Here is an 8,321-nt window from a genome sequence, read left to right on the forward strand (position 1 = left end):
AACCTGCCAAGTTTAATTTCGCGGCAAATCGCTAAAATTACTGACGAAAGATACTTTCAGCGTAAATATTGAGTAATTTTTCAACAATCGGTTTTTTATTTATCCACCCAGTTCTCTTGTCTGAATGACTGACATAAAACCTTAAAATAACATTTTACTGGTGAACAAATAAACATTTTCCTGTTGAAAACATAATCCCTTTCTATGCGTAGACAATTAACCTGTAAAAGCAAACTGTGGTTAATGCCAGCTTTCCCAACACAATGATAAAACACTAATCCTGCGAACTACTGGAATGAAAGCAGACTATTTCCATATACGTATACACACACAATGGATTCCCTTTAACCATTACAATAAACCTGACACCGTTTCCAACTCTCTCTCTCTCTCTCTCTCTCTCTCTCTCTCTCTCTCTCTCTCTCTCTCTCTCTCAAGCAGAGATCCAAGCCCAATAAACAATCAAAGTTACAGCTTTCCTGCCTTGAAATTCTTAACTGGAGATTTACAATCTCAAATACATTCCAATAACGTATTTGCATTGGACATCCCATAGACGTCCACATGGTTACCCCTCCCTATAACCAGCAACCCTTCCCGTTATCAGCGCTTCCACTCCATAAAACAAACAGCCAATAAACTGAGAAAATACGACGGCGAGCGCAAATAAATTCGGAATTTATTACCCGCCTCGTAATGGCGTCAATAATCCTTGGACGCTTCGGTAAGAGGCTTCTGTTCGCGGATGGGGTTATCTACAGCTCAGATCAGAGAATTTAATGTTTCTGGCATTTATGATTGGTTCGGTGTATTTATGAGTAAAATATGAGAATACTGTTCGTATACTTTTGTAGATTCGTTAACGGGATCAGTAATAAGCAAATTAAATAAAGGTATAGGTGCACCACCTCAACCGTACATGCGCATGCGCCCCCAAATACACAAGCATATATATATATATATATATATATATATATATATATATATATATATATATATATATATATATATACATACATCACATAAATATACGTATATAAATATATTTTCACACAGAACTACTGTCAATAATACATACTAAGACTTTAAAACCAAGGCTGTGTTCTGTTTCAAATACTGACCAATTATTACTAAATGTAATTCAATCTTTTCTTCACAGGGATTCATCTATAAAGGATAGTAAAAAAAAAAATAATGATCACATGACCTACAAACTCCCTTACTTGTTATATCTTCCTGCAACATTTTAGATATTTCCGTCAGTACATGAGAGAGAGAGAGAGAGAGAGAGAGAGAGAGAGAGAGAGAGAGAGAGATGAGAGAGAGAGAGAAGATGCCTACCTGATCCGTTCAGATAAAAAAATATACATAATGTTTCCACACAAAATTGTAACAACAACCAAATTCAAGTACAAATTGAAGTTACAAATAGAACAAGCAGTAAAAATTACTTGCTAATAAATATTTCCTTCATGGTATCGAGTCTGACATTCAAAAATCAAATTCTCAACTACTCAATCCCCCCCCCCTCCGGTAGCACTATGCAAAGTTCGTACAATGCATATATATATATATATATATATATATATATATATATATATATATATATATATAGATTTATACATATATATATACATATATATATATATATATCAGTTATAAAATTACATAATTAACTTCTATAACATTAAATATAACAAAATAAATGCAAAAAATACTATGTCAGTTATAAAATTACAAAAATAAACTTCTATAACGTTAAATATCAAGGAGGATGATTCAGATTTTCAGTATTAATGAAATCATTGTACACAACTACGTTAAAAGAACCACAAACGTGTATAAGCTAGATAGCGTGCACGTATAAGTTCATGCACAAACGCCAAAAATAACTTTATACGCTCTTAAATACTAAGAAATGAAATTTTGACAAAACCACAGATGAATCAGAGTTAGGTTCTTAAAATTCAAGTATTATTTATTCGTATATACTTTATTTCTTATAAAGGAGAATTACTGTAGGATCTTCATGCACAGACGTTTGCACAAGTACTCTACGTCTGCACGTTCAAGTGCTCTCACGAGAACGAAACGAAAGAATACTTGTGTGTATTGAACTATGCTAGATCTATAAGGAAGTAATTTTTTTACGAAAAATAAAAATTAAGAAAGCCTATTTTTTTAACTAACTATATAGTAGATTCACACCAACCGTGCATTTGATGTCTAGGCCAGTCCCTTACGACGCTCCTGATTGGCAGTTGATAAGCCAGTCACAGGGCTGGAAACTCTCAGCCTCTCTCGAGAGTTCACATGGGTAGGATCTGTGTTCCACCTCTCCTGAGGGACACGTCTTTCAGGAGAGGTGAAACATACATCCTGCCTATGTGAACTCTCGAGAGAGACTGAGAGTTTCCAGCCCTGTGACTGGCTTATCAACAGCCAATCAGGAACGTCGTCAGGGAATGGCCTAGACGTCAAATGCACGGTTGATGTGAATCTACTATAGTACACCGAGGACTTCCACCCACTACTCAACAACTGACATTTAGCTGCGACAGGCCGCACGCAATGAAGCAGTAACATTAGAGAAAAATCCTGGGAATGCGTTTCCGTCACGCGAGTCTGCTGTGAGTTGATCTCACTTTTCGTCAAATCGATAAAGAAGATTGATTGCGAAGTTTGAACATGGAGACAAAATCGAAATTCTTACATTTTATATTCAATTTCCCTATTCGCTTCTCGACCTCATTGTGATCCACGCTTGCTTGTAAAGAACGTTGAATATGTTTTGGATCTGATATAATGAACACTGATTATGTTTTGGATCTGAGTAATGAATGCTGAATATGTTTTGGCTCTGATATAATGAATGCTAAATATGGTTTGGATCTGATATAATGAATGCTGAATATTTTTTCGATTTGATATAATGAAAACTGAATATGTTTAGGATCTGATATAATAAATGCTGAATGTTTTGGATCTGATAATGAACAGTGAATATGTTTTGGATCTGATATACTGAATGTTGGATATGTTTGTGATCTGATATAATGAATTCTGAATATGTTTTCGGTATGATATAATGAAGGCTGAATATGTTTTGGATCTGATATAATAAGCGTTGAATGTTTTGGATCTGATACAATGAATGCTAAAATGTTTATGATCTGACATAATGAATTCTGAATATGTTTTCGACATGATATAATGAACACTGAGTATGTTGTGGATCTGATATAATGAGTGATGTACATGTTTTGGATCTGATAAATTGAATGCTGAATATGTTTAGGATATGATATAATGAATGATGTACATGTTTTGGATCTGATATAATGAATGCTGAATAGGTGTTGGATCTGATATAATGAAAGCTGAATATGTTTTAAATCTGATACAATGAATACTGATTATATTTTCAATCTGATATAATGAATGGTGGATGTTTAGGATCTGATATAATGAATACTGAAAGTTTTGGATCTGATAATGAACACTTAATATGTTTTGAATCTGATATAATGAATGCTGAATATGTTTTGGATCCGACATAATGAATGCTGAATGTTTTGGATCCGATAAAATGAATGCATGAATATATTTAGGATGTGATATCACGAATGCTGAATATGTTTAAGTTATGAAATAATGAACGCTGGATATGTTTAGGATCTGAACAATGAGCGCTGAAAAGAAAGTGTCACCACATCCTTTGTATATAAATGAAATCTTGGGAATCGCCACCTTTTAAATAAAGACCTACCCCTACTTAGTGAAGCGTCGACCAGCTTATATTTCTCAAGACTCTACCACCTTTCCGATGCTGAAGATTTCATCAGTCTGTAAACATCACCATACATATGTAAAGTTAACGTGCAAAAGTCCACAATATAACAATCGACACAATCCTATTACTCTTACCTTAATTTAAGGAACAGATGACTCACACAAATACTTGGTACGAAATTTCAGACAGTTCTGAATAATTCTGTAAAATAATGCGCCACAAATATAGAGAAATTACGAAAAATTAATCAACAAAGCCAATAGGTCTATTTAAATCTACATATTGGAATCCATCTAAAACCTACACAAATACCACAGAACTGAATCTTATCCCACGAAAACAAAACATTATTTCTAGACACCTTTCGAAATGAAGATACAGAAATAGATAAAGAAAATGGCACAATAAATTCTGACAACACTAATTAAAAGAAAACATTTGTAAAATAAGTAACAATTCAAAACAACTAGGAAACCCAATAAAAAGGAATTTTCATCCCATCTCTTAAATCGTAAACGGACAACAACATAAATCAACTTTCTCTGCCAAATTTACAACAATATATAACCTATTTCCAAACGACATAACTCCCACAATAAAATCACACGAATTTTAATCACTGACACGAAAAACCCACGAAAAATCCACGTTATTGAATGATTTGTTCTTGATGGTCTTACCCACTGTTGTCATTTCGACAAAAGAATAACAATTCGCGGTCAAGTCGCCGTCAGAAGCTGTGTATTTCAAAATCCCGTTTCACTCTTCACTTACTTTCTGGAAAAAACAAAATGAAAGGAATGCGATCAGTTGGGTTAAAAATGCAGTTACCTGTGAAACAGTGGGATTTCCCAAAAGTGCTATGTTGAAAGGTCACTCCGCATTTCACTCTCAAAAGGCAGAACAAAACAGTTTCTTTTAATGTTATTTCAAGCTTATTACTCAAAATCTGTTCGTCGAAGTAATGCATTAAATTCTAAATGTTACTATCTATCTATTTGTGTGTGTATATATACATAATATGTATAATATATATATATATATATATATATATATATATCTATATATATATATATATATATATATATACATATATATATATATATATATATATATATATATATATATATATTTATGTATATATATGTATATATATGTATATATATATACGTATATATATATATATATATATATATATATATATATATATATATATATGTATAATATATATATATATATATATATATATATATATATATATATTATATATATATATATATATATATATATATATATATATATATATATATATATATATAAATATTGCATCTACATGTATAAAAACAAATGTACTCAAACATTTATAGAGTAATAATTTATTCAAACATTACCCAGTTACATTACTCCATATTATAGTAGGAAATAAAGTCCTCTCATGATGTTATATTCTAAAATAAAACTAACTCCCCCGAAATCTCATGATGTTATACCTAAAATAAAATTAACTCCTGCGAAAATTGGAATATTCGTCCCTTGAACGCAGGAGAGACATTTCTTTCCATCGGTTTCAAGTAAGCTCGTGAAAGTGATATCTGGAATAAGTAACATTTATCAAATGAAAAAATAAATGGTTAGGCATAATTACAAAAGGCCCATAAACGCATATCATCAAAATACTTAGAACGTTCTTCTTGCTAATGAGAATATTTTCCTCTCTGTGCACGTGAAGCAAATGAATGCCTATTCAGTTATCGGTCGTATACATATATTCAGTTCTAAGAACATTGCAGGGTTCTTTGACTTATTCTTTCCATCCATTTCATTCGCGTTCAAAAGATCTTTGGTGCACTTACTCCAAATATCTGCAGTCCATCTAAGACCAGTATTCAGCAAGCAAAACCTTGCAAGCATATTCAGTATTCATCCTTTGCGATAAACTTTATAAATAGAGTTTATTGCGTGCCATCAAAGGCTTTCTTGAGACATTTTTACATTTTATCAAAAGCTTTTGTGTAACATTTCTAATACCATCCATTCACACCTTTATCGTGTCTGTACAGCCCACACATCCTACATATCCCACGCTGCCAGCGAATATTCCAAAGCGAATACTGTTCTTCTAGTAGCCTATACTTACTTAGTCTCGTCCCAGTTCATGTTGTGATTTTCTCATGATATTATTTGAATACTTTTAGTTCTCATAATTTCCTCGTTTTTTTTTTTTTTTTTTTTTTTTTTTTCCCATAGCATGGAACCAGTGGTTATTCAGCAACGGGACCAACGGTTTTACGTGACTTCCGAACCACGTCGAGAGTGAACTTCTATCACCAGAAATACACATCTCTAACTCCTCAGTGAAATGCCCGAGAATCAAACTCGCGGCCACCGAGGTGGCAGGCAAGACCATACCGATCACGCCACTGAAGCGCTATTTTTTTCTCATGTTATCATTTAAATATTTTTCTTGTTACATATTACATAAACATTTAAAACTTTCACTCTTCAATGAATCTTTCCTCACAGAAACATTTGATAGAAAGTCCTGGATATAAAGTGGCCCACTTATTACTAAATCTTTTCTCACAGAAACGTTTGATGAAAAGTCCTGGATTTAAAACTTTCACTCATTAATGAATCTTTTCTCTCAAAAACATTTGATGAAAAGTCCTAGATTCAGCCATAAAATAACGCTGCAAGAATCGACGAAATAATTTAATCTACGGATTAAGACCCTTCTATGTGATACTTCCGAAAAGAAATCGTTATCTAGATATCCCACAGAGACACTTGGATGTAAAACGAAATTTAGTGGAATGCATGGAGTAAGTACAGTGTAGAAGCTTTTGCTCTTTGTAGAACTAGAATTCAGTAATTTTTATTGATAAAAAAAATTGGGAGTAGATAGTGCTAACTATATTAACTTAAGTGCTAGCAAGTTTCGTTTGTTTGTATGGTGTTTTAACGTTGCATGGAACCAGTGGTTATTCAGCAATGGGATCAAAGGCTTTACGATTTCCGAACCACGTCGAGAGTGAGCTTCTATCACCAGAAATAACATTTCTAACATCTCAATGGAATGCCCGAGAACCGAACTCGCGGCCACCGAGGTGGAAGGTCAAGACAACACCGAACTAGCAGGTCACCGATGTAATTACGTAGATAACCAGATTTTTATAATAATGAAATAGACACAAAACGATATGCGTACATACAGACATGAAAACTTTCAATAAGTTGACGCATGCTAAGCAAAATGTATGAAAACAAAGAAATGAAAATTTAGAAAATAAAAAGGTTCAAAATATTTTAAAATAAGGATATCAAACGTACACACGGACATTTACTGTTCAAAAAACTCATTTCCACAGTACAGTTTATCTGCCTTAATCGTAAGAAATATGAATTTAAAAAGTATGTCATGAAAAAAAATCAGTATGACACTTTTAAACACTGTCAGAAAACTAGTTAAGCAAAAACTCTCTCTCTCTCTCTCTCTCTCTCTCTCTCTCCTCTCTCTCTCTCTCTCTCTCTCAAGTCAACAAATCAATAAACCCCACAAGAATCCAGAAAGCGAACGGTATTCACAGAAAAAGTATTTTTACACTTTTTTTTTTTTTTTTATATTCACGCATGGCAAAGTACTAAGCCTCAGGAAAACTGAATGCCGGGTAAGACGAAAAGAAAATAAGCTATTTAGGTATACAAAGGGCTCCAGGCAGCATGAAAACCCCCGTTTTCCGCTAAACGGGAGACGCGAATCCGTGTATATCCGGATTTTGGGACGGAAGGTCAGATAAGTGAAAAAGACAGATTTTCAAGTAATAAACAGAGATGTTTATTTATTGTAGAAAGCTAAGTTCCATCATATAAATTCCCTGATAAAGGTTGTTTTCACTGATAAACAATAAAAACATTCACTGGCATATTTATCCCTTAACACCCTAACACGATATATATACGTGTATATATATAATTATATATATATATATTATATATATATATATATATATATATATATATATATATATATATATATATATATATATATATATATAAAATCCTGTTTTTCTCATACGCTTGGTGCAAGGAACTGAAATATGGACTTTGCAAGTGCAAGCCAAACATTGTACCGCTGACCCATGAAACCATACACACACAAATATATATACGTATGTATGTATAAGTGAATGCGTTTGCAAAGTTAGACTTCACATCTAACCTTTCGCCATCGAACTATAATCTGTTGCAAAACATGACCTGCGGTACACTTTCTCTCATTCCTAGATGGCAAAAAACGTTTTTGCTTTATGATTAGAGTTCGTAAAGAGAGCACACTCCAGAACATTGAAGGAAAACTAACCTGGTTCACAGAAAAACGTCCAGAGTAAATGAGAATAGAATAACGGTAATATCTCATTACTATTTCTGTCATTTCATGACTTATATAAAGAAATAAAACTAGTTTAACTTTCCTTCTGATGAAAACCACTCTTCTCAGGCACAGCAAAATGAAATAACATTTCTTTTA

The 8,321-nt window shown here is 32.8% G+C and overlaps 1 protein-coding gene across 1 annotated transcript in view; it reads right to left on the bottom strand.

The window, feature by feature from the left end:
* Positions 1–8,321, bottom strand: part of LOC135205515 (myotubularin-related protein 6-like) — a 638,726-nt gene that overhangs the window by 301,963 nt on the left and 328,442 nt on the right.

The sequence above is a fragment of the Macrobrachium nipponense genome, chromosome 24 (assembly GCF_015104395.2).
Source record: "Macrobrachium nipponense isolate FS-2020 chromosome 24, ASM1510439v2, whole genome shotgun sequence".
NCBI lineage: Eukaryota > Metazoa > Arthropoda > Malacostraca > Decapoda > Palaemonidae > Macrobrachium > Macrobrachium nipponense.